Source organism: Balaenoptera physalus (genome assembly GCF_965194825.1).
Source record: "Balaenoptera physalus genome assembly, chromosome: 13".
Classification (NCBI taxonomy): domain Eukaryota; kingdom Metazoa; phylum Chordata; class Mammalia; order Artiodactyla; family Balaenopteridae; genus Balaenoptera; species Balaenoptera physalus.
In genome coordinates, this window is record NC_138892.1 from 93,892,976 (window position 1) to 93,920,866 (window position 27,891).

The following is a 27,891-nucleotide window of genomic DNA, read 5'->3' on the forward strand; positions in this document are numbered from 1 at the left end:
AAATCTCTGGTTATAATTGTGGATTTGTCTATTTCTTCTCTGGTTCTCTGAGCTTTTGCTTCTTGTGTTTTGAACTCTGTTATTAGGTGCATAAATGCCTAGAAATTTTATGCGTTCTTAAATTGACCTCAGTCATTATGAAATGACACTGTAACCCTGGTAATATTTTGTGCTCTAAATTGTACTGGTCTGATATTAATATGCCCTCTCCACCTTTCTTTGAGTAGTGCTAGCATAGTATATTTTTCCCTTTATTTATTTTTGTTTTACTCATATTTTTATATTTAAAATATATTTCTTATTCAGAGCATATAGTCCAGTACTGCTTTTTAAAAAACCCTAATCTGATAATCTTTGCTTTTTAATTCCTGTGTTTGTTTTATTTACATTTAAAGTTATTAGACATACAGTTGGATCTATATCTACCAACTTGCCATTAGTTTTTAATTTATTCTGTCTCTTCTTTGTTTCTTTCTTTCTTTTCTTTTTCTATCTTTTGTACCAGTGGAACATTTTTTAGGGTTCTATTTTATTTTTGTTGGCTTATTTGCTATAATTTTTGTTTTATTGTTGATTGCTTCAGAGATTATAGTATACATCTTTAACATATTACAGTCTATCTTCAATAATACTACACCACTTCAAGTGAAGTTCAGTAACTTTGCATAAGTGTTCTTCCAGTTCTCCCCTGGCTGCTTTTTTTTTTTCTATTAAACTATTCCTGATCCTATGTGATCACATTTCCGGTATGTTGTCAACTCAGGGATCAAATTGTTTCTTGGCTTTCTTTCACTGCTAAGTCAATTACTTTGGACTACTTTGGAAATTATTTGTCTAAGATTTTGTCACTCATACCTCCTGTCTCATTCACTTTGTTCTTTGGTTATTATGTCCTTTTTAATATGTCCTACCAGTATTGAATGGGGCTTTGGGAAGGGAAATAATACATGCACCTGTTTAACCAACAGAAACCCCCATTTCATTTTAATGATATATTATGTTTACATTCACATACCGCATTGTAGTAAGACAATTTTATCCCTTATATATTGCTTAAATATGATGCGTACACGTCCTCTATTTTTTCTTACTCTCAGTCCATTTCCATTCCAGCCCCTCTACAAGGTCTACTGTTTTTTAGACTGAGAACCAAATTTCATTACCAAATCCTTAATATTTACCTTACATTTTCTTTTCTTTCACAGACACTCATTTTTCCCTCAACCTTGTTCACTTCCCACGCCAGCATTCCCAGTGAATGTGGCTCTTTTTTCATATATTCCTATTAGTGGTAGAGATAAAAGTCAGTTTTGTATCTTTTCTATTGAAGTCCATATCATTTGATTTTACCAGCTTTTCCCAATACCCAATAGTGTGGCTCATCAACGTCTAGATTACTCCCATATTGGTTCACAGTTTTCCTCTTTATTCATTCATCATTGGTAGTGGAAGAGAATGCACATTGGTATTAGGGTGAAACCCATTAGACTTGATGTACTTCAACCCTGCCTTTCCAGCTCTGATATTTACCTAACAGGTGTTGTGATAGATTATTTGCATTGATAACTAAAATTAATGGCTTTTATTCAAATATTCTTTGCAATATGACTTTGCAGCTTCTTCCATCAAGGATGAAGTCACTTTTCCACCTTTATATCTGTAGTGGATTTGTGACTTGCTTTGGCAAATAGGATGTGGGGAATATGAGAGTTTGCCAATTTCTAACCTAGGTTCAAGAGACCTCTTTCTCAGAACTCTACTTCTGCTATGATAACAAACCCAGTAAAGGAGATAGACCACAAGGACCAGAGATGAATCATCTCAGCTGAAATCATCTTTGACCAGCTAGTTCCTAGTCTACTGGCCAGCTGGCCGCAAATACATAGGTGAGCCCAGCTAAAATCTACCAAGCTTGGATCAGATTAGCAGGACCTCTTACAAGGACTAGAGCATTATTGTGCATTGACTATGGGGCAATAATTCTACTTTTAGTGCTCTTGAAATATCACATGTGCTACCCAAAGTGCATTGTTTAATTGTTGGCACATAGTAGGTATTTAATAAAGGTACTTATTATTCTAAATATTATTACTTACAGAAGGTCCAATACCAAAGTTGATACTTCTTTTGACACCTTGACCTAATTGTATCTTCAACACTTCATAACTATAATAGCTTTAATCTTCATTCTATTTCAACCACTTATAGAAACAAATGTATATCACATTATATCAATATCACTACTTGAAATATTCCACCTATAAGACTCAAGATACAAAGATTAATCTTCTGATTACAATCTTCTTACATTGTAGAATGCTATGAAGTCAATAGCTATGATAGACTTTGGTAACTTTAATTCTAATATTGAGTTGAATTCAAGGATATAGACAAAAATGTTATAAATAAAAAATAAGAGACTGGAGGAAAATCGTCAGTTTTGTTGGGTCTGCTTTGAATGACCAAAGAAAGTTTTCATCAGAACTGATTTTTAATGGATATTTCTCCACAGAGATCCTGGTGTTGAGTTTATTATGACTAGATAAGCGTAAAACAGCAAGACCCCAAGTACTGATATGAACAACCCAACCAAATAGATACAGACCAAATAACTACGCAAATCACAAAAAAATATGTGGAGTACTAAAATGACCCTTGAACATAGGTGGGTTTAGGAAACTCTCATGAGTTTTGTACAAAAAATAGAAACTCCCTGGAAAACTCTTCAAATCAACTCCACATCTCTGGAAATTTAGTAGCCTTGATCTCTTCTGAGTCTAGTTTATGTCAATAAAAATTACGTCTGAAGAAGACTTGTGTATCGATTCCTAACTGAGGCTCAGGAAGTCTTGCTAAGTTCCATGCTGTCTTGCTCTCACAATTGATCATTTCAGTGTTCTTTTTAATGCATAAAACCTTGAGGTGAATATTGCTAATTTGTCCTGCACCATTCATGATATCTAATAGTATAAAAGATATTATTTGTTTTATTCCGTGTTACCTTTCCATCTCTAATATTCACAATGCACATTTTCTTCATTCTCCTTACAATTTTCAGATGTTCCACAATTCCCATTTGCTTCAGCCATCAACTTTTTTTGGGGGGAATCATTTGTCACACCAGGCAGACATTTGATATCACTTGATTTCCTACCTCCTACTACTTTGGTCAGTTACTTCAAATCCCCAAAATTATTGTCTTCCTGACATCTTACCTTTTCTTTCATTCCTCTAAACACACTTCCTTCTGACTCTGATAACATCTGATTTTATTATTGCCTCACTTTCCAGTATTTGCCCACCAAAATTATTATAAAAGTTTTTTATTCCCAGGTTCCATTTTCTCAGATCCAACTTATTTTGTGTTTGATTGCAGTCTGTCTCTTACCACTATCCTATTACTGAAATAGTTATGGTCAGTCTCTTTCTCTTCCTTTTTTTACACTTATTCTGTTTATCTCTTCTTAACTGAGATATCTACATAGTCATAAGTCATTGTTCTGTTCTCCCTTTGACTTTTTTTTCCCATTTATCACTTTTTCTTTGAAATGTAATTCTTCCTTGGATTCCTTAGGAGGTCAAAATTTTAATTTACCTCTTAATGCCTAAAGGACTTCTTGAGATTCTGTGAATCTTCATTCACTAATTCATTCATTTAACAAGATCGCTTGAATACTTGGTATAAGTCACACACTACCCAAGCCTAGAGATATATAACTGTAAAAATAAGAGAAAAAGTCCCAGATTTCTCTCAGGTTTGTTTTTTATAAGATACAAACAAGAAAACAAGTGATGACAAAACTGTGTGCTAAGGATTACAGTAGGGATTTTATAGAGGACCAGACTCGAGAGTATATGGAGCAAATACATAGCCTATACTGGAGGGATGAAGGTACTCAGAGAAAAGTGTGTCATTTAAGGCACTGGCATGACATAAAAACAAGTCAGATGGTTAACACTAAAGAGAATTAGTGAGGTGACTGCATACAAAGATAAAGAAAGATTTTAGAGGCATTCAGAGGCCAACAAGAGAAAGGGGTCATCACCACCCACAGGACTGAATCAAAAAAGGAGAAAATTGTGAAAGAAATGGAAATACCTTGAATTCTCTATTTCCCTATCCTTCAGTCTCCCACTAGTGCCTGTCTTTTGCCAAACTTAACTAAAAGCAAACTGGCAGGGAGTCCATGGTATCAACCACCTGGAGCGCTGAACTGGGAAGAGAATGCATGAGTTAGGGTGAGGGAGTATGGCGCATAACCTGTATAGGCTACTTCCTTTGCCCTTTACTCAAATGAAGAATTTCTTATTTACAATGCAGAGGAAACAAACTACCATCAGACTCAGCATCATGGGATGATGCCAGATCACTTTATTCTTATCTAGAACCTAAATGATAATAATACGTATAATCATTATTTTTCATACTATTGGCATGGAAAAGGAGGAAAACAAATAATCAAAAAAGATAGGTAAAATTTCTATAATCTCTGACTCTTTCTGGTCATGAGGCCAATATTTAAAATCATAACTTTCTTTCACCATTATCTATTTCGTATTCTCTTTATCCTCTACCAGCTGGCAGGATTGCCCTATCTGATGGGTTAGCTAATTGACTATTCCAGTGGAATCTGGGTCTTAAGTCATTCCCTCTTTATTGGTTGTCCTGCTTTTCCATTTAATATTATTCATGAACTTGAGAGCTCTAAGTGTCACCCGACTTAATCCCCTAGGTTCCCGATATATCTTGCTTCCAACTGTGTAACCAGAACCCCACTCTCCCCTGGTAATAGGGAAACCATTACTCCAACCGCTACAATAACCATCTTGATGCCTGTTGATTCCAAGACATGTAAAACCCAAAATGCCTATGATCAGCCTCATTTTCCATGAATGTGCTACCCAGTAAAGCTTTTCTCCTTTCTAACCATGGCCTCGGAACCTGTTGTATTATTCTGCTGTTGCTCTGATAACCATGCATGACAGAGAACCCTAAAATCTCTGTAGATTAAGACAAACATTCTTTTTTCTCACTGATGATTCTTCATCCTGCATAATATATGCAGGTCTGCTTCATGTCTCTCCTATAAACAGCAGCTAACCACAGCATGCTCTTCTCACAGTGGTTGACATAAGACCCAAAACTGCATGAGCCACATTTTGCATTGGACCCAGTTAAAGCTAACAGACTTATTGATTACTGAGTAAGTGGATCAGAATAGCAGACATCAAACCTAAATAGGCTCACCATCTGTTGTGCCTCTTTCTTCATGGTGAGTAGTGTAAAATGCTGCAAATTGTCACTCATTTTAGAGAATCATCTTGGCATTCCAAGACCATTGGACCCCTAAAGCTTCAGTAATGTGCAGACCTCAGATTTGTGTGGATAGTTTTTTTTCCCTCACCTTCTAACTAAGATGTTATTTACTATGGCATCTACCATCTGTGGTACTTACTACTTCTGTCTCATAAAGTAAAATAATGTTACCAATGTATTGTTCAAGAATTATGCTTTATAGGTCATATCATGACAGAATGCAGTAGATTTGACCTAACCATGATTTAAGACAGTAAAGGCCTACAGAGGTCCCTGCTAGGTAAAGACAAACTATTTCTGATTGGTGTAACTACTTGGAATTAAAAGAAACCAGTCTGCTGAGGCAATACCTGTATATTGAATGTCAAGGGCTATGCCAGTTTGATATGTTTTTAGATTATTATTGTAGTGGTGGAAGGGAGTCAACTTTCAGGGGATTTTTCTTCATTTGTCTTGAATCTTTTTACAAATATAGGTCAGGGAACAAATGTAAGGATTCTGCTAGTTGCCAAATATTTTTACTTTACTATACTTTTAAGCACTAGAGAAATAGCTGTTGGATCCACTGTGACTTGGACTTGGGATATGACTTCATCTGTCACCTAACTTCTGTAAGCAAACATTACTGATGATTGAATCACAGTGATATTTTGGTTCCACAGGAATTAATGTTACTTCCGAGTGAGTATTTAATAACTCCCACACAGTTCTAGGTATTTCCATTTCAGTAGCGTATAAACACTACCTTATATAGCCAAGTTTCTCTGGTAATGATTTAAAGGAAGATTCAGAGTGTACGTTTGAACCTCCATTGCAGGTGGTTTATTCACAGTGAGCTAGCCTTTCCCTACAAATAAAAGACTCTGGTTGTACAAACTGGCTTAGGTCTGGAACTCATTGAGACTGCAATTTCCAGACACACAATTTTTTTCTGAATATATAGATCAATCAACATCATAATGACCACCAATCTCTTTCATGCATAGCGATTTCACAATCAATTAACTATTGCTACAGATTCTGTGGTTAAAATTCTTTGAATGCCACTTTGGCCCTTCAGCCTCTTGTCTCTAATCATTAGTATCACTACCACCCAGCTTCTACAACTTTGGGATCCCATTATTCACACTGAAATTGGGGAACCCAATTAAATGGCTCAATCTACCATGGCCATCTTCAGCTTACAGTGGGAAGCCACCAAAGAGCTTTATACAAAATGCTGGTACTCCACCATAAATGTTTTTTTCTTAAAGCTTTTGTAAGGGGAATATATTTGGGCCCTACACATGTGTACATTTAAGAAATGGCAGAAAAAATTGCATACAATAGATCCACTCCAATATTGCATATCCTTCATAGTATGAAAGACAAGTTCCAGAATCTTAACTTCAGTGATAGGAAGCCAGTATTGAATCTAGGTTCCAAATAATCAGCCAGGCAAACTCTTAGAGCATTCCAAGTGTTATGCTCAGAGAGAGAGAGAAAAAGAGAGAGGACTAAGTAAAGGAAGATGTGTGTCTTCTAACTGTAGGCATTTTATGAGACTCTATCCTTGGAACACTCTCGTCCTTCCTACAATATTTTCCTTGTTAAACCTGTTTATAATTACAAATGCCTCAATTATGTCAGTGTAGCTGATTCTCAGCCTATACTTCCAATTAAAATCTTAATTTTTTGTTGTTGTTGAAATCCAGTCTCACGTTAGCAATTGCAGGATATTTCTACCTAGACATAACACCAATTTCTGAAACTCAACATATTTTAAGTGAACTCATCTGTCTTTCATTCTACTTCTATCCTTTTTTAAAAAAAAAAAATTCTGTATTATTTGAATAGTACCATCATTCTCTAAATTTCTCATCCTTAAAATCTTGAATCATCTTTCATTTATTCCTCTTTATAGATTCATCATTACATGCAATCAGACAAATCTTGTCAAATTTAACTTTTTATTAGGTTAACATACTAAGCAAATAAAGATCAGCTGCTTGAAACAGATATTATTTGAACCAAAAGGAAATAAAATCAACAGCAAGTGGTAGAAACAATTTCTACCACGGCAAGTAGTAGAAACACGGAGGAGGGGGTTAGCACCCTTCAAACTGAATTCTTCATATCCCCAGGGTACTATGGATGCACCTAAAGGCCATGCAGGGGTAGAGACAAGCCATACACCAGAACTCTGGAACCTCCACTCGGCTTCTATCTAAGTAGTTTGTTTTCACTTGTTTGATATACAGAGGCTTTTCCCAAAATCTACTTTTGAGAAAAGGTTTCTGTTGTCATGTTTTCTCCTCCCTGACCCTTGCCATAGTGACTTCTCCCAAAAAACAGCTTGAAAAACTCTGTTGTAGAGTAAGGTATTTCTTTTCTGCAGTGGGTATTTTACTCTGTTATAGCACATTGGAGTAATTGATTCAAATTAATGGAGATGTTATGTCATCAAAAAAGATTAAATTATGTTTATACAATTCTCTATCAGATTGCAACTGAGTATTAGTGATAGGCTGAATAATGGCCCCCAGATATGTCCATGTTCTGGTCCCCAGAACCTCTGAATGTTACCTCAAATGGGAAAAATAACCTTGCAGATGTGATTAAGTTAAGGATGTTGAGAAGGGAAGTTATCCTGGATCATCAGGGTAGATTCTATGAAGTCATAAGCATTCTTGTAAGAGGGACCCAGGAGGATCAGAGTCAGAGGGGAAGGAGATGTGGGTATACAAGCAGATAGCAGAGTGATGTACTTTGAACACAAAGAAAAGCGTCAAAGGCCAAGGAATACAGGTCTCCACTAGGAGCTGAAAAGGGAAAGGAAATGGATTCTTCTTTCATTCTCTAGAAGGAACCAGCCTTGCTGGTACCTTGACTTTAGTCCAGCGAAATTGTCTTATGACTTTCAGAACTATAAGAGAACGAATGTGTCTTGCTTAACCCACTAAGTGTTTGGTAATTTGTTATAGTGGCTTTGGGAAACTAATACAGTATGTAAGACATTTGCATATCTGTGGTTGTGGTAGCACTGTGTATGTCATTATAGCTTCATTCGACCACATTCTCTATGCAAGTTCATATGAAGCTTCTCTAAGTCATTCACACATTTGTTTGTAAACTACATGTGTATCGTGTACTAGTGGTTGTGTTAGGTATTACAGATAAATAAATTATTGTTCCATAGGCCCAGATCTTGAGAGTCTAGAAGTCTGGTTGAAAAGAAAAGTAGTCAAGAAGTAATTACGGTAATGTGTTGAATCTTTGTGATATTGTGATTTATAATAAGAAATATATATTTGGTCTTTGTTCCCAATCCTTGACACAGGGCTCTTAAAACCCTTATAAATCCCTAAATGATGAGAGCATCTTTTGTTCTAATGAGGAGACTCTCTGTGGACTCCTGAATGGTTCCTGGATGAGGGTTGGTCACTGGAAAGACCAAGCCATGATTAGAAGCTTGGAATTTTCATCCCCTGCCCCCTCTAATTCTCTTGAGAAGGGACAAGAGCTAAACACAGAGTTAATGCTATATCATGCCTATGTGATAAAGTCTCTGTAAAATTCCCAATAGCATGGGTTTCAGAGAGCTTCCAGGTCAGTGAACTCATGATGTACTTGATAGGTGACACACTCCAGCTCCACAGGAACAGAAGCTCCTGCACTTGAGATCCTCTCAGACCTTGCCCTACGTACCTCTTTATCTGGCTGTTCATCTGTATCCTTTATCATATCCTTTAATAAACTGGTAAACTAAGTGTTTCTTTGAGTTTTGTGAGCTGCTCTAGTGAATTAATTAAACCCGAGGAGAGAGTCATGGGAACCTCAGACGTACAGTGGATTGGTCAGAAACACAGGTGACAACCTGGATTATTGAATGGCATCTGAAGTGAGGTGGAAGCAGTCTCGTGGGACTGAGTCCTTAACCCGGGGTCTGATGTTCTCTCCAGGTAGATAGTGTCAGAATTGAGTTAAATTGTAGGATGTCCAGCTAATGTTACAGAGAGTTGCTTGGTGTAAGAAACCCCACTCCCCTCCTCCATACATCTTGTGTCAGAAGTATTGTGAGTGTGGTAATAGTGTGAGAATAAAGGAGACACACAGAGAAAGAGAAAGACTTAGGGTTTTCTAACCCAATCCTATAAATGAGGCATGCATAAAGGAGACTTGTGACAGCCTGACGGAGAACCTAATGCTCTCTGGGAAAGGCTAGAAAGACTTCATGGAAGAGATGATGCTTGGGTTAAGTTACAAAGAATCAGAAGAAACTTTCTAGGGATATTAAGTTTAAATAGGAAATTCTAGGCAGAAAAAGGGCAAATACAAAATATAGCAACATGAAGAATTTTAGCCTATTCAAGCAACTACAAAAAAAATTGGAATTTGGGAATAGATTTCAAAGAGGATGGCTAAATACATTAATATTAGGCTGATGAATGCATGCAGTGGAATACTACCCACCTCCTATCTCTCATAAATAATTTAAAGATAAGGAAATTATATCTATTAAGTTATAAATGAAGGTGGGTGGAATGGTTAATTTGTTGTATGAGAGAATAAAAACAAGATTTAAAAAAAATATGCATTGTGTCTTCAAGATGAGCGTTGATGTTCCTTCCAGCTATAGGTTTCCATAATTCTGTTAAATCTAAGTGAAATTTTTTTTCTAAGTTCCTAAGCTGATAGAAATAAAGCTTTTGAGTACATGGTAGAAAAAAAATACATGTTTGTTAGAAAGGTTGTGTTTTCTTTCATTTTTAAAGAACCTGTTATTAGTGTTTCTTTCTTTCTTTTTTTTTTTTTTTTTTGCATGGCGTGGAAAAAAAGAATTTTTTCCAGTATTTTTACGTTACAATGTCCACAAATATCTGAGGGTTGGAAAGGATTATTTGTTGTTGTTGTTTGATTGTTTTGTTTTGTTTGTTTTGCATTGCTTTTCATTAGGATGTTCCAGGATTATGCAGCTGTAGTCAAGGTCTTTATTTATTTTGTTCTATTCAAGATAGCCTCTTACTTTAGCAGTGGTAATTTCACAGTCCTCACTCTTTTTCCAACACTCTTTTAGTGAAGTATGGATGTCTATTGTCTGCCACTGCTGTTATTCCTCTGATGTGAAGGCCGCCTGTCATTGAAAAGAGTTACCATGCTCCAGTGAGGCAGATATGATGTTTTTAAATATATTCTAAGATTTATTTAATAGGTTTGACCTTTCCAGAAATTGGCCTTATCCATCATTATATTACATGATCAATCATTTTATACTTCATCATCTATAAAACAAGCATTAACAATAGGGGAAGGAGTTTACATTCCATTTTTCTCTAGAGATTTATATCAAAACAGTGTGGGCAGCTCTGCTAATTAAGGATGGAAAACTAAAAGATTTGTACTGATATGACGACCCTTACAAGGGTCAAGGTTTTTAACTGAACTTTCTCTGAATCTATATATTACCTTAGATTTCAGGGACATAAAAAGTGGGTCCAGTAATTTTCTTTGGTTTATTTCTATGTGACTTTTCTATTTGAATAAATATGCCTTGAATTCTGAATTCCTCATTTATTTTCCTGATATCTTGGATAGTTTAAAATTCGGGTGGTATTTATTATTTTTGAAATATAAGAAAATAAACAGTTACTGGACTGGTTAATGAATCACCTTCATTCTCTGACCAGATGTTGACAAAAATTTAACTGTTTCAAGGTTGGCTTTATTATTTTGACTCTCACTGCAGTCTTACTTGAAACACTGGACAGATTTTGAAGGTTTACTTAGTGAGCCTGCGTTTAAGATAAATAGTTTGGAGTAAGTAACTTTTAACTTGGGTACTTTATCCAAATTAACCTTTTGTAAACTAAATTTAAATATCTTAGGAAAAAAAAGGTTTCCCATATCCTCACGGCAGGGGCACTTCTTGAACAAGATCTGGTCTCACCTTTCCAATATAATTTATAACAATGTCTACTGGAATAAAAGTAATTTTTTTCTATCAGCCAGTGTATGGGCTTACTAAACACTAGTTGGATTAAAAATCACCAGAAGAAAGCTTAAGGTATTTTATTAGTCTCTTTTAGTCCAATTTTAAACTAATAAAATAGTAGTAGATGGAGAAACAGAAGTGACAGTTTGTTTTTAAAATAAAAAAAAATACAATAAGCAAAAATCAAATCCACATCTTGACTATTCTCTAATCATAAAATCAAATTTATTTATTATTATTATTTTTTAACATCTTTATTGGAGTATAATTGCTTTACAATGGTGTGTTGGTTTCTGCTTTACAGCAAAGTGAATCAACTATATGTATACATATATAAACAACAAGGATTTACTGTATAGCACAGGGAACAATATTCAATATCTTGTAATAACCTATAATGGAAAAGAATCTGAAAAAAATAATGTAAACATATATATATGTATAACTGAATCACTTTGCTGTACACTGAAACCAACACAGTAGTGTAAATCAACTATACTGCAGTTAAAAAAAATAAAGATAAAAAAATCAAATTTAGTAACAAAAAAATTAGAGGAAGGACAGCTGTAGAGGTAGAGACAGCTTATATCTATTCTATCAGGGCTATTGAAGATGAAATATGCAAAGATGTTATTTCTAATATTATTTTTAAAATATGTATATTTAGCAATGTAGGTCATCAAAATTCAAATTTAAGGATAGAAACAATTTTCCACTTAATGATAAGCATAACCTAGATATGATCACAAGCATACAGCACAAGAGCAGAGCAGATCCCATTCTGCTGAGCCTTTGGTAACAAACTTTTAGGGTTTTTTTTTTTTGTTTTTTAAACATACCATGTTTTATATAATAAAATTTCATACGGTAATAACAATATTTATGATGCTTTTATCAATCTGTTGAAACTAAATATTTATTCTTTATCTTCATTTGAATAAATCAACAGGCTAAAGATTTTTAATGTCCAGTAAAGATAACAATGATCTCTCTGTACTGTGCCTATTTTGATTGATATCTGGATTATCTCTATAACATGCTGAAATATTTGAGGGAAAAGTAAAAGCAACAACAGCAACACCCAGAAGAAAACTTTTCTCATCCAGATGTTTTCCCTACATGATAATAAATACTTAAAAACATCTGGATGACTATATCTTTCATTTTTCATATAAATATGAAATCAAATTTGTAATTAGATGCATTAATCAGTCTGTAATTGAGTAAGTTCTGGATACATTTATTAGATAGTGGAACATCCTAAGTGTTCTTGAAAGTCATTATTTATTTTTACAGAAAGTCATTGTCTTTGGTTCAAATGACTTGTCTGGTAAACTTTTGAAATAATTAATTAGAAATGATCAATTCTAAAATAACCAGAAAAGAATCTCCCTATATCTTCATATTTATTTTCATGCAAACAAAATGTGAGAATTCAGCTTTACTCAAAATACTTACACCAAACTCAGGGAAATAATAAAGAACAGTGACAAAGAATGTGATTGATGCTAACCTGATGAAACAGCTGTGAATGCAAGATATCCCAGAGAGATCCACCTGAATTCATATCAGTCGTGAGCTTTCCTTCTATATTTTGGTAATTTGAAAACAAAATTCCTCACTTGAGTAGTTTTTCCATTAGCATCCCATTAAACCTGTATACTGTTAATTAAGAATGTTAGTTCTTGATATGCTGCATGTTATAGTTTGAGAAGATTTTGTGTATTTAACATTTAGGCAGTGAATACTATTCTATTTTTAGATAAGTAAAGTAGAGCACAAAGAAGGTCAAATAACTAACTCGATACCTAGTACCTAGTAGGTAACTTTCCTAAATTTGAACCCAGTTTTTTTTTTTTTTTTACCTAGGCCTTTGCTCTTTGCACTACATTAAGTCATCATAAAAAATAGCTGAATATTAGACCATTTAAAAGAGAATGTTAATATTACAAAAATTCAGACTTAAAATGATAATACAATTGAGAATTGGAAACATGCGTCCAATGAACAAAGATAATATTTTTATTACTATTGGATGTGAATAAAAAAGACCAATTAAAAAAAAAAAATAGGTGCCACCCCAGCTGCCTCACTGCATGTAGAGAGTTGTCCTCTTGTAAAACCAGTTACTAAAGTGGAAGCACCAAGTAGGTATGCTGAAAACTGGACATGAATGATCTTTAGGAAAGTTTTATAACATGAAGGAAAAGTAGAAGTAATCTTAGTTTTCTGAACTTAAAACCTCTTTGAATGTTATTTTTAATCAGTTTTAAAAGCCCCAAATATTTCAAGGAAGAGCCAAATTTACATATTTTGAAACAGTTAATCCTGATCTTAAATAAATACAAAAATTTCACTTATTTTATGGATTCAGATTAGTGATCTCTAGTCCCAAAGATATTGTTTCAGATATGAGTGATGACCTGTGTGCCTGGCAACCAGAAAGATATTTCAGCTTAATGCAACTAGTTGCTAAAGGACTAAAACCTACAGAAGCCCTCAGAAGGTAAGCATGCAGAGGAATATTTGAGAAGCCTCATAACTCCCCCAAACTAAGGTAAACCAATTGTCCCAGAGGAACAAAAGTCTGGAGGACAAGAACTTTATGTGGCTAGGAAACAGTAAACAAATTTTAGATTAAATTAGGGGTCAGAGAGTCAGGTAGTAAAAGATAAGGCATCAACAATCCAAACTGTCCAAGTGAACCAGAGACAAGAGCAAGATCTACTGAAGATCAATTTTAATAAATAGGAAATTTTAATTGGCTCATAATAGGTGATAGAATAATAAAAAGTATTGCTATCTCTTTTATGTTTACCCTAAAAACTGGATTTTCCTTTATAACTTTAATATTGGTTTGTAGATGATAGTTAAAGGTCAAACAGTCATATACATCAGTGACTCCAGTAGGACATGTTGACGACTTTGGTTGTTTCTAACTGAGGCTACGGGAAGCACCATTTTGAACCCTGATCACAAGGGCTGATGTTATCCTGAGTGGTTGAATCTTATCCTTCTGTTGCTGAGTAAGAACAGTCTTTGTCAAGAAGAGTCCTTATCTCCCCACATGACTAACAGAACTTCTGTAATTTAAACTCACTTTTTATTTTTTAATGACTAGCTTGATTTCTGTCATCAATATTTCTCATTCAGTTTAATCTTTTAAATTAAAAATCGTTAAAGAATCAGACAAGATTGATTACTTGAGATTCAGTGAACATATCCAGCCCACGTAGGTTGCTTCTAAGATGACACAACAGCAATTTGGGATTGTTCAAAACAGCAAATAAAAGACAAATCCCACCTCTAAAAGAATCATTGACATATTCTGGAAACATCATTGGAACGTTCTCTTCAACGTGAAATAGAAGGGAGCTGATCAAACTTTCCATGTGAGGTCCCTGGTGGGGCAGTAGGAACAGTAGAAGCTTGAGAGTCCGGGAGACCATGGATCAATTCCAGTCCCATTAACTAGGATGAGTTATCTAATCTCTCTGATTCTCAGGTACCTCATTTTGAAAACTTCTCCCTTGCAGGACTATTAGAAAGATCAAATTAGATCATTTACATAAAACTTTCAGCAAGTTCCTAGCATAAAACTTTTAGCACAAAGTAGCTATTTTGCCAAGTAATAGAAAATATAACTGTGTTTGTGGCTGAATTTAAAGAAATACTCTTCCTGAAATAGTATACAGACTCAAATTTGCATTTTCATTTCAGATGTCTATACCAGCTCAATTTATAATACATAAAGGCATTTCTTAAGATAGAAAGATTTTATTTTTGTATATGGTACAAAATTTAAAATAAACAACTTAGAGAAAATGTTCCAGTGTCAAATATAGTAATTTCTTTATTGTTCCAAAAATTCAAATATTTCATTAAAATACATTTGAAAATGGCATATAAGCACTCATACTGTACTTAGACTTTTTATATCTTAAATCAGAATTTTCGAAACTGTTTTTGCACAAATAGCTCAGTTACACCCACAAATCACTGAATCTATTTAGCATCTTTTGAAGAGGTGTAATTTTTTGAAAAATGTGACATTTGTTTTTGTGCCAGTGCATTTGTCAACATTAGTGTAATTAGCTCAAGTTTCATCAACTAGCTGGTGCAATCTGTTCAGAAAGCAACTTTGAATTTTGAATAGTCTTATAGACTCCAGTTAGAGTTTAAGCCTATGGGATTTGAGTTTAGTTTTTATATGTGAAAAAAAGCAGAGAATACCTTTTAATAAAGTCAGCATGATTTTTAAAAATTTGTATTATCTAGTATATAAATGAGCATCAGGATTTTTATAGTATCAGTAAAAATTTTAGGAAAGTATTAAAAATATTATCTCTTTGAAATTCCCACTTACCCAGAACAAGCAGTTATTTTGTTACATAGCAAATAACTACAGGATGTGCTATCAATGCATTTATTTTAATTGCAAAAATAGTTCAAATTGGCTTAGGTCAGGAAAAAGGGACAAAGATACTAACGATTGTATTGCTTATTGATAGGAATTTGTCTCCACCATGAGGCAGCAGAAGAAAAGGCTTAGGAAAACTTTAAATAATAATTTTATCAAGATATATTTTTTGGGGAGTGGGGAGATAGATAAAAGTACGCTTTTACTTATTCACATGCTTGACACAGATGCTTTTATATTAGTAAGGGGAATTTTAGAAAGTGTGAGAGAAAGGCTCATTTTGTTTTTTTATGCCAGTAAAAATATGCTTAGTGCAAAAACCATATTTGAGGAACAAAGAATAGAAGGCAGTATCTCTGAAAATGAATAATTTATGCTGTGATCATATTCAATCTAACAAATAGGTGGTCTCAGGTTCAATGGCTAAATCTAAATAGAACAACAAGAAGTAGAAGGTTGAAAATACTCATTTTTATTCTAAATAACCCAGATGAAAGAATTGCAATTTTTTTAAAAAAACATACAAATATCCAACATGTGTTTACTGCCAATTTCCCTGTAAAGATACACACACTCACACACACCCCATACACCGTAGTCCCTGTTTCCAAGGAGCTTATGTTCAAGTTAGGAAAGATATATGGAGTAAAGAAAAACTTATTTTACTGCCAAGTGATGTCTAAATAATACGAAAAATGCAGCATCATCAAGGAAAAGATGGTTCTTGAAGAATAGGACAATTATTTTAATTGCTTGAAATACATCTTTGGATAAGTATTGCAGATGAAAGGCATTATAAAAAATATAGAGGTGAGAAATACAAGAGGCCAAATTCTGTAAATGGAATGTACTTGTGGAAGTGAGTTAGAGAAAGGTTTTAGTTGTATTCATTTACTGATTATTAAATAAATTTGACGGCCTGCCAATTTTAGTCCCTATGTTTATTTTAGGTAGTAGACATGATTAGTGTAGGCTTAGCCCTTGAAATACTTAAAATATTAAGACATTGAGAGAATGTAAATATCTGTAAATATCCACAACCATATTTATTAGAAAAATTGGTTGTAAAAAAGAAGAAAAACACAAAACAATTGTAGTGTCGTTCTTAAGATGGTGAAACTGCTTCAACATAGGAGATTATGATGGTGGTGGCATTGGGAGAGCCTAAAGGATGGTAGAACTTAGATATAGAGAGATCAGGTGGTGACACATTAGTTCCCCAATCTGTCACTGCCCTCCTGATGGAGTTCCAGTCGCCTTTGTTAATTCCTTAGCCCTCCATACAAGTGTGAGGAAAGAGGGACTTATTTAATATTGGAGAAATGGAATTATAAAGAAATCATTGTACACTGTTTATTAAGAGTGGTGAATGTTGAGTGCTGAGTAAAAGCAGTGAGACTGGATATCCTTGCCTTGTACCAGATCTTAGAGGGAAAGCAGTCTTTCACTATTTAATATGCTGTTAACTGTAAGTTTTTATACATGCCTTTCATCAGGTGGAGAGAATGCCCTTCTATTCCTGATTTGCTGAGAATTTTTATCAATAACAGAAGTTGTATTTTGTCAAATGCTTTTCTGCATTTATTGCAATAACCATGTGTTTCTTCTAGACTGAACATAGTTGCATAATACTGATTGATTTTTGAATATTGAATCAGCCTTGCATTCCTGAGTGAATTCTATTTTTTCATGCCATAATATCCTTTTTATATATTGCTGGATTTAATTTGATAATATTCTGTTGAGGATTTTTGTTTCTATGTTTATGAGAGAAATTGACCTGTAGTTTTTCTGTTTCTTTGTTTTTTCATCGTTGTACTGTCTTTGTATAGCTTGGTATCAGAGTGATCATAGCTTTGTTAAATGAGTTGTGAAGGATTTCCTCTCTTTATCTCTTTCTGGAAGAGATGCCAAAGAATTGGTGTTATTTATTCTTTAAATATTTTGTAGAATTTATCAGTAAAACAGAGTGTAAATAGATTTCTTTTCAGATTTTACCTACAGAATCAATTTCTTCAATAGTTATAAGGTTTTTGATTTTATTGATTTCTGCTCTTTATTATTTTTTTTCTTCTCAGTTGATTTTAAATTGTCCTTTGTTTTCTAGTTTTAAAGGTTAGATTATTATTTTAAAATTGTTTTTATAGCATAAACATTAGATTCTATAACTTTTCTCTAAGCACTACTATAGTAGTATCACACAAATTTTGATGTATTTTATCTTCATTTTCATTCAGTAAAAAGATTTTTAAATTTTCTCTAATACTTTCTAAATTTTATCCATGGATTTTTTAGGATTGTGTTATTTAACTTACAAATAATAGGTGATTTTTTTCCCTGTTATTTTTCTCTTACTGATTTTTAGTTTAATTCCAGTATGCTCAAGGAACATATTTTGTATGGTTTTAAGTCTTTTAATTATGTTAATGTTTGTTTTATGACTGAAGCTATAGTCTATTAGGTTGAATTTTCCATGTGCGCTTGAAAAGAGTGTGTAATCTGGTGTTGTCGAGTGTTCAGACAATGTCAATCAGATCCAGTCCGTTGATAGTATCACTCAGCTCTTCTATCAATACATACTTGATTTTTTTCCTACTAGTTCTATCTATTATTGAGAATAAAGTTTTGAAATATCCAAATATAATTGTATATTTGTCTATTTCTTCTCTCAGTTTTGTCAGTTTTTGCTTCAAGTATTTTGAAACTCTTTTGTTAATTCAGTATCTATTTAATGTTGTTATGTCTTTTTAGTGAATAGACACTTTCTTCAATATGCAATCTCCCTATTTCTGTCTGTCTCTGGTAAATTTATTTGCTTTGAGGTCTACTTTGTTTGATAATGCTATAACCATTCCAGCTTTCCTTTGATTATTGTTCGCATAGTATATCTTTTTCCATTATTTTAATCTATTCATATCATTATATTTGAAGTAAGTTTCTTCTGAGCAGTATATATTTGGGTCATTTTATCTTTTATCCATTCTAACAATCTCTGTCTTTTAATAGATGTGTATAAACCATGTATACTTAGTATTTCTGATATGTTTGGAATTAGTTATACCACTATTCGTTTTGTTTGTTCCCTCTTTTTTTATTCTCCACTTTCCCCTTTCCTGTTTTCTGCTTCTTTTGTGTGATTAGAACATTCTAATATTTCATTTTCACTTTATCACTTTGATTTTAACAAAATCTCTTTTGATAATAGTTTTAATGGTTGCTTTAGGGATTACAAAATACATAATTCCCTTTTGAAAGACTATTTAGAAATAATATTTTACCACTTTAATTGAATGTAGAAATCTTACTACCATATAGGTTACTTTGTTCTCCTACTAATGCTGTAGTTGTCTTATATATTACATCTACATACATTGAAAAGCTAGTGTGACAATATATTTCTTGTTTTCAATCATCACATAAAATTTGAATAACTCAACATGAGAAGAAAAACCTTACTTACCCAGACATTTACAATTTCTATTACTCTTTATTCCTGGTGTTTCATATTTCTCTGATATCATTTCCCTTCTTTCTGAAGAACTTCATTTAATTTTTTTTTTCTTTTAGAACAAGTCTGCTGGCTCTGAATTCTCTTAGTTTCCTTTCCTTTGAGAATGTCTTGATTGCCCCTTCATCCCTGAAGGATATGTTCACCAGATACAGAATTCTGAATTTATAATTATTTTGTTTCAACACTTTGAAAGTGTTATGCTAGCTTTACCAGGTTCTGTTGTTCTGATAAATTTACAGCCATTTAAATTGTTGTTCTCCTGTAGGTATTGTGCTCTTTTTTTCTCATTGCCTTTAAGATTTTATTAATTTATTGATTTATTTTGCTTTGTCTTTGTTTTTTAGCAAAGTTTGACTTCAAAATTTGACTTCAAAGTATCTAAGCATGGGATTCCTTAGGTTTTATTCTGTTTGGGATTTGCTTACCTTCCTGAATCTGTAGGTTTCTGTCTTTTGCCAAATTCGGCAAATTTTATGTCATTATTTCTTCAAATATTTTTTATTGAACTTCAGTCAGCATCCTTTGGATTATATTGGACATTTCGAACATTATGTTAAATATTATGTTATGAGAAACTGAGCCTTATTTAGATCCTCTGGAGAATGTTGATATTTTTGTTCTGGCAGGCAGTTGACCTTGTTAGATTTAGGCTAAAAATTCCATCCTACATTCTTTGAACTGGTGCTATAAGATCAGTTCAGTTTTCAAAACTTTGTAGTGCTATTCAGATCTGCCTATTTGTGAGTCACTCAATGGTCAGTCTGGGATCTGGGTGGAGATCCGCCATTATTTTATTCTCAAAGTCTTCGATATGAGAGTCTGGGTCAGATTCATAGGTGCACAGTACAGTGGCGAGCTCGGGAGTTCCTATTTAACTTCCTGGAGTAGGTTTCCCAAGCTTCTCCCTCCCTGCTCTCTACCAAGTACTTTTTCTTTCTAAAGGGCTTACATTTTGGTGTACTAGCAGACACTGCTCATTTCTGTGATTGCACTGAACCTACAGCCAAGAAACAGAGAAAGAGAGCAAGAGTAAGAGTAAGAGAGATAGAGATAGAAATGGAGAGAGAGAGAAAGTTACTCATGGGACACCAGTTTTACTGAATGGAGAGGAGAGTTTTTATCCCTTAGAATTGTTTCCTATAGGCTCCAGTTGCCAGTGTGAAATTCCTTTGGAGTTAGAGTACAAAAGAATGGCGAGAAAGGATAAAAGAAAAATGGGACTTTTCCTCACTCTGAGTTGTAAGGAGTTCCTTTTTCTACTCCTCAAGATAGAATACTCTCATATCTCTCTCTTAGTCTGCCCTGCATTACTTACTTTTGGGTTCTTAGACTGAGGTGACTTCAGGTTGGGGCATACTAGAGAAAATAAAAGAAAAAAAAAAAAAAAAAAAGGAAAAGGTAAACTCAGCACAGATTTGGTAGTACATTGGATTCTGGTGTTCTTCCCCAAACTGCTTGTTGCTATTTTGTTTTCAGAGTCCTCAAAGAGCTAGGCTATACATTCTGTACAGGTTTTATAATAGTTTTCAGTGAGAGAGAAAGGAAAGCATGTGTTTACTCCACCTTACCTGGAATTGGAACCACCCAATGAGAGTGTGAAAATTTTGGTATAAAAAAAGTTTCTGAGACTCAAATTCCAGACTTGATAGTAAATGTTTATATAACTGATAAAATCCTTTCCTATGATATCTAATGTTGATTTTGCTATTAATTCATTCCCTGTCGTTCATATCCTGGCTGTGAGTAACTTTATATTTGCTTTGTTTTGGCTTATTTTATAGTAGCTTTCTTCATTACCACCTCATTATTTCACCCAAGATGAGATGTTTCCAAGGTGCCACTGGAACAGGGCTTGGGTGAAAACTTTTTAAACATAAGCTTTCACCCACTTCATGCGCTAGTTGGATGGAGCCTTTTTAGCTAAGCCTATTTATAGACACCAACAAGTCTGGAATAAGAACTTTATCTCCCATGTGTATATGGTGTATTAGTGAAGAAATATTGGACATAATTGAGATCAGGGCTTAATTGCATATGGTGTGGAGTTAGCATTTTCATGAGAATTTCTAGCCTATCAATATGAGAGGAAGGATTGCGTAGGTTGGGGGGGGGGGGACAGGAATCACATATATTGCTATGTGAATCGAAAGCAGCAAGAAGTTCAGTTTGCCTTATTAAGAAACTGAATGGAAAGATAAGCTGGAGTCAAAATCATGGAATATCTTGAAGGTCGGTCTTGACTTTGTTAGAGACTAATTGTGGAGAGCCTTTGAAGTTGTCATAAATATCAGTTAAATATTTAAATAAGATATCTAAGAAACTAAAAACGATTTGTAATAAAAAGCAGGATGCAGTAGCAATTCATATGACTGAAGGCTGTAATAAAGTTCTAAGAAACTTTATGATATTTGGTAGAGTATCAAGGCATTGATCTAAATTTTATTTACATATTCAAAAGAACAAAAAGAAAGACTTTGTAGGTATAACCAACTTCGGAAATCAATTAGTTTAAACATTTTAGTTGGATAGCATTTTTTTCCATGTGTTTCTGATAGATAGAAAGACATTAGTTACCTAAGGAAAATGATTAGCTAATATTTAACTTGCTTATCATAGGTCAGGAACACTCGACATCTATGAATGCACTGATTCTCACAGCAAACTTAAAACGTAGATACAATTACCCCACTGAAAACTGAGGCATAGGGATATGAAAGAGGTGCCTAGCAACTGAACACTCCAAAAGGAACACGTCTTCAATATGTTTGGCATAAAATGTTACTTACATACTTTGAAGCAAAAGTGTAGTCTGAGAAATCCATGAGAAAGTAAAATATAAACAGCTTACCAACCAATTGTACTAAACACTCAGAAGGTGGTACATACATTTACATATTTACATGGAAAAGTCCCTTTATACTTGGGATAAACAAACACACACAGACATTTATGTTAGTCTTTAATTTAAGCAAATGAAACTCTTGATTGAAATGAGGAAATTGACAGCAATTCCAAGAGAAAACGTATAGTCATCTGAATAGAATTTAAACACAAATACAAAATTAAAATATAGGACACTCTATATACCTACTTAGATTCCCAGAGAAAATAGGAAACCTAGCTAGCTCTTGTGCAAGTAATCTGATTTGATATCCAGTGAGAAACTACTAAATAGTGACTACAAATACTAACCAAATTACCTTATTGATAAAAATATTCTTGTATTTGTTGCCAAATGTGCACCTGTGTGGCACTTACATCTGGAGATACACTTTTATAATTTTTAGATGAATAAAACAATTTAGACTATGTAGGCATGGAGGTCATTGTAATCTTCAATTTTAAAAGACTATAAGAAAAAGGGCTTCTGATCAAATGTCAATAGCCCATTCAAGTGTTCTTTGATGTCTTTAATTTCCACCATTGGAATAACATTTTCTAAGTTTTTCATTCCAGAATGTCATTTATAGACATCTCCATTAGGCATGCAGGTTCTCACACGAACAAAGAAACATTCAAGTTCTGCATCAGTCTTAAATGTGCTCTGCATGAATTTAATCATTTATCCTTTGTTACTGACAATAGCTACAACTTTTGCTTTTGTAATATGCTTCAATATTTTTCAAATTGAAACTGATCTGGATTTTTTAAAATCAAAATATAGTTGATTTAGACTGTTGTGTTAGTTTCAGGTGTACAGCAATTGTACAGAAATTGCTTTCTTATATAACGGCAATAAACAACTGGAATTTGAAATAAAAATACACAGCACCATTTATATTTGCACAACAAATATGAAACACTTAACTTTAATTCTAACAAAATGTGCATTAAAATTATATGAAGAAAACTGTAAAACTCTGATTACAAAAAATCAAAGAAAATGTAAGTAAATGTGGAAATATTCCATGTCCATGGATAGGAAGACTCAATATTGTGAAGATGTCAATTCTTCCCAATTTGATGTGTAGATTCAAAACAATCCAAATCAAAATCCCAGCAATTTTTTTTCCTTTTTGGATATCAACTACTAATTCTAAAGTTTATATGGAAAGGCAAAAGACATAGAATAACCAACACAATACTGAAGAAAAAAAAAAAAAACTCAGAGGACTGATGCTACCTGAATTGAAAACTTATTATAAATCTACAGTAATTATACTGTGGTATTGGAAAGAGAACAGACAGTCTGATCAATGAAACAGAATAGAGAGCCCAGAAATAGACCCATACCATCATAGTCAACTCATCTTTGACAAAAAAAGCAAAGATAATTCGAAGGATTGGCTCTTCAACAAAAGGTGTTGGAACAGCTGGGCACCGACATGTAAAGAAATGACATTAGACACAGACTTTACACCTTTCACAAAAAGTGACTCAAAATTGATCATAGGTATGAATGTATAACACAAATTATGAAATTTCTAGAAGATAATATATGAGAAAATTTAGCTGACCTTGGACTTAGTGATGAGTTTTTAGGATGCACATTAAATAGATGATGCATGAAAGAAAAAATTAATAAGTTGGACTCATTAAAATTAAAAACTTCTACTCTGCAGCATCACAGTTAAAAGACTGGAAAGACAAACCATAAACTAGAAGACAATATAGGCAAAATACATATGTGATAATGGTTTTTATTCAAAATATCCAAAAATCTCTTAAAACTCAACAATAAGAAAGCACACAACCCAAAGACATGAACTGATATCTCTGCAAAGAAGATAAACAGATGGCCAATAAGCATATGAAAAGATGTATAATAATTTCATTAGAACATTGCAAACTAAAACCAGGAGATACCTCTACACACCTATTAGAATACCTAAAATCTAAAATACTAAAGACATCAAATGCTGAAAAAAATCTGGAGTAAGAACTATTATTCCTTGCAGGAGGGAATGTGAAAATGGTACAGCCTCTTTGAAACAGAGTTTGACAGTTGCTTATAAATTTAAACAGTGGCTTATGATAGAGCAATCACACTCCTTGCTATTTACCCAAATGATTGAAAATGTATGTTGATACAATAACCTGCACACGAATGTATGTAACAGCCTTATGCATAATATCCCAAAACTGGAAGCAGTCCAGATGTCCTTCAATAGATGAATGGATAAATAAGTTGTGGTATATTCATACAGTGGAATATTATTCAAAAATAAAAAGAGGACTTCCCTGGTAGTGCAGTTGTTGAGAGTCCGCGTGCCAATGCAGGTGACACAGTTGGATCCCTGGTCCAGGAAGATCCCACCTGCTGTGAAACAACTAAGCCCGTGTGCCACAACTACTGAGCCTGCGCTCTAGAGGCCACAAGCCACAACCACTGAGCCCACATACTGCAACTAATGAATCCCACATGCCTAGAGTCCATGCTCCACAACAAGAGAAGCCACCACAATGAGAAGCCCACGCACCGCAAGGAAGAGTAGCCCCTGCTTGCCGCAACTAGAGAAAGCCCGCATGCAGCAACGAAGACCCAACGCAGCCAAAAAAATTTTAAAAATAAATAAATAAGTAAATCAAAGGAAATTAACACAGACCACTAAAAGACATGGAGAGCTCAAATACATATTGCTAAATCAAAGAAGGCAGTCTAAAAAAGCTGCATACTACAGATTTCAATTATATGACATTCTGGAATGGGCAAAACTAAAGGTACGATAAAAAGATCAGTGGTTTCCAGTGGTTTGTGGAGAGGGAGAAATAGGTGGAGTACAGGAGACATTTAGGGTGGTGAAACTATTCTATATGGTACTGTAATGGTACGTACTTGACACGCATATTTCAAGACCCATAGAACAAAGAGTGAATCCTACCTACAGACTTTAGCTAATAATGTATAAATATTGGTTCATAACTTGTAACAAATACACCACATTAATGCCAAATTTAATTATGGGGGAAAAAAATGCCTGAGGAGAGGTGCAGAAGAGTAAGTGGTAACTCTCTGTACTTTCTGCTCAATTTTTCTGTAAACCTAAAAGTGCACCAAAAATAAAGTCTATTAAAATACAAAGAGTTATGGAACATCTAATACATAAGAATTTTATATAAATATGTAAACAAAAATATACATGTGCACTTATGTGGATATGTGTGTACATATATATGTTTATGTGTATGTGTGTGATTATAAAATAAATAACGAATACATGCTTGCCTAACACATTTGCTGTTTCCTGTTCTTCACATATTTAGGTTTTGTCTATTTTTGAGTCTATAGCAATTATGCACACACACAGAAACACATTTTATATGTGTATATATGTATATATATATTATATATATATATATATTATATATATATATATATATATATATATATATATACACACATCTATTCCAAAACATTATGGTATATATGAAGTAAATTACTATATCTATACTTAATATAATATATACATACAGATATATAATGTTCAGAATATATATCTGTATATGTACATATGTGTATGTCTATATATATATGTGTGTGTGTGTGTATATTTTCATGTATGTTGCAATTAAAAAGTTTTCCCCTGAGTAAAGTAAGGCCTGGACCGATTATTTGATTCTAATTGTCTAATTGTCTAATTTCTCTTTAATACTGCACTTAAGTTTACAGTGGATTCATCATTTCTGTTAATAATCAGTAAGGAATCAGTCCCCACTTCCACTATTCTTCATTTTCTTTTGTTACTCTTGTCCTTGTTTTGGATTTTCTCTGTTATCTGTCCTTTGCTGTAAACTGAAGAATTTTTAAAAATCTGATTATCAAACTGTCTTTGGAATTCTAGTTGGAATAACTCTACATGTATATATTAATTTTAGTAAAATTGGCATTTTATGATAGTAAGTATTCCTGTCCAATGACTTGGTATACTTTTCCATTTTCCAACTCTTGCTTATGTCCTTCAATAAGACATTTTACTTTTAAAATAGGTTTTTATACATTTATTGTTCTATTTATTTCTGAGTAATGCAGTTTTGCTTAAAACCTTTGTGGATAGAAATTTGTACTTCGATTTTTTGTTAGTTAAAATCAAAAAATTTACTGGCTTTGAATATTTTCTTGTATTTAGCAAGATTAACAAATTCTACTGTTAATTAAATTCTAATCTTATATAAAACTAGAGCTTTGCTCTTTTTGATAAACTATTACTTAATTGAGGAAGATTTTTCTATTCTAATATTTGCATCTTTAAAAAAATTGTTTGTTTTTAGTTTATTTGCTGGAGTCTCCAAAACAATGTTACATAATAATAGTGATAGTGAATAATCTTATCTTGTACTAGATGTAAAGATATGGCTTTAAAATGTTTACCATTTAAACAAAATTTGTTTTGTTTTCATCTCCATGGCTTTTGGTCATATTTAATTAATCTTATTCTCTGCCTTTTGGAGTTTTTGTTAGGAATGGATGCTGAATTTTATCTTAGCATACTTGGGATTCCCTACGATGCCTGGTGAGTGGACAATCAGTGTTTCTGCTAACTGGTCTTAGCATGACAGCAGGAACAGATACAACGTTTCTGCCTAGTTTGATTGCTTCTAACAGGGAGTCTATGTTTTTATGTTTATGATGCTAATTGGATGTCATTGATATTTTAACTATTCATCACTGGATATGTCCCAACCAATCCAACACTCTGAAAACTCAAACTTATACTTTACAAATTCAGTCTTATAAACATGTATTAATTTAGGCATAGCACTGGTGACCATTTTAAAATAATTTTACTACTAGGTACTGGAGGGAGACGCCCATTTCAATTCTCGAGTTTTCTAAAGTTTTCTCAATTGTGGTTTGTGTGGTGGTGAGAAGTTGTAAGTTTGGTCAAGGAAAGGAATCTCAAAGCATTATACAAATAACAGTATAGGAAAAGATAGAACAGTGGATGATCTTTTATACTGGATGATGAAGAATGATAATGTTGATGTAAGGCGTGATAGATTTAACTGGCCATACATAGGATTAGAAAAATAATTAACTTAATCAGTTTCATATGTGGAAGAGGCCCTTAATCTATAAATGCTGAGGATAGTGTGAGTAAAAGTCTGGTGTATATATATATATATATATATATATATATATATTTTTTTTTTTTTTTTTTTTTTTTTTTTTTTTTGCCCAACCCTGAGATGTGGTATGAGTCTGACCAAGAAATAAAGCTGAGTTAGGATAGTGGAAAGAGAAAGCAAGGGACAAAGCCATGAAGCACTGAGAAAGTAGACTAAACGGAATGACCATGAGCACTCAAGTATATAATACCCTATTATGCTCTCGAAATATCCCAATGTTTATAATTAATTATTGATTCCCCTAACTAAATGCTTACATAATATTTAGTAAGTTTTTTTCCACATAAATAAAGAATATTTGAAGTATTTTAGAGCATTTTCTTATTAGTAATTTTAATTGTATTAAATTCTCTGAAGACCCTGACCTTTATTATTCTCTTCTAATAGAAGCAATTCTACATTTTCTGCTCTAAAACATTAACCTACAAAGTTTCATGTATGTGAACTGGTCTGTTGAAATATTTTGAGATTTGGGTTTTTTCCCCCTGACTTGTCCATTCCAAACAGTGAAGGTAGATCTCAAAAGTGTGGTATCATGTTAAATCTGTGAACTTGAAGTCAGAAAGAGTTAAGTTTTAAATGACAATTATACAGCTTACTAGTTT

The 27,891-nt window shown here is 33.3% G+C and overlaps 1 long non-coding RNA gene across 1 annotated transcript in view; it reads left to right on the top strand.

The window, feature by feature from the left end:
* The window catches only part of LOC309641245, a 106,317-nt gene that overhangs the window by 54,429 nt on the left and 23,997 nt on the right, over positions 1-27,891 (top strand). The gene's annotated exons all lie outside the window — the stretch shown is intronic.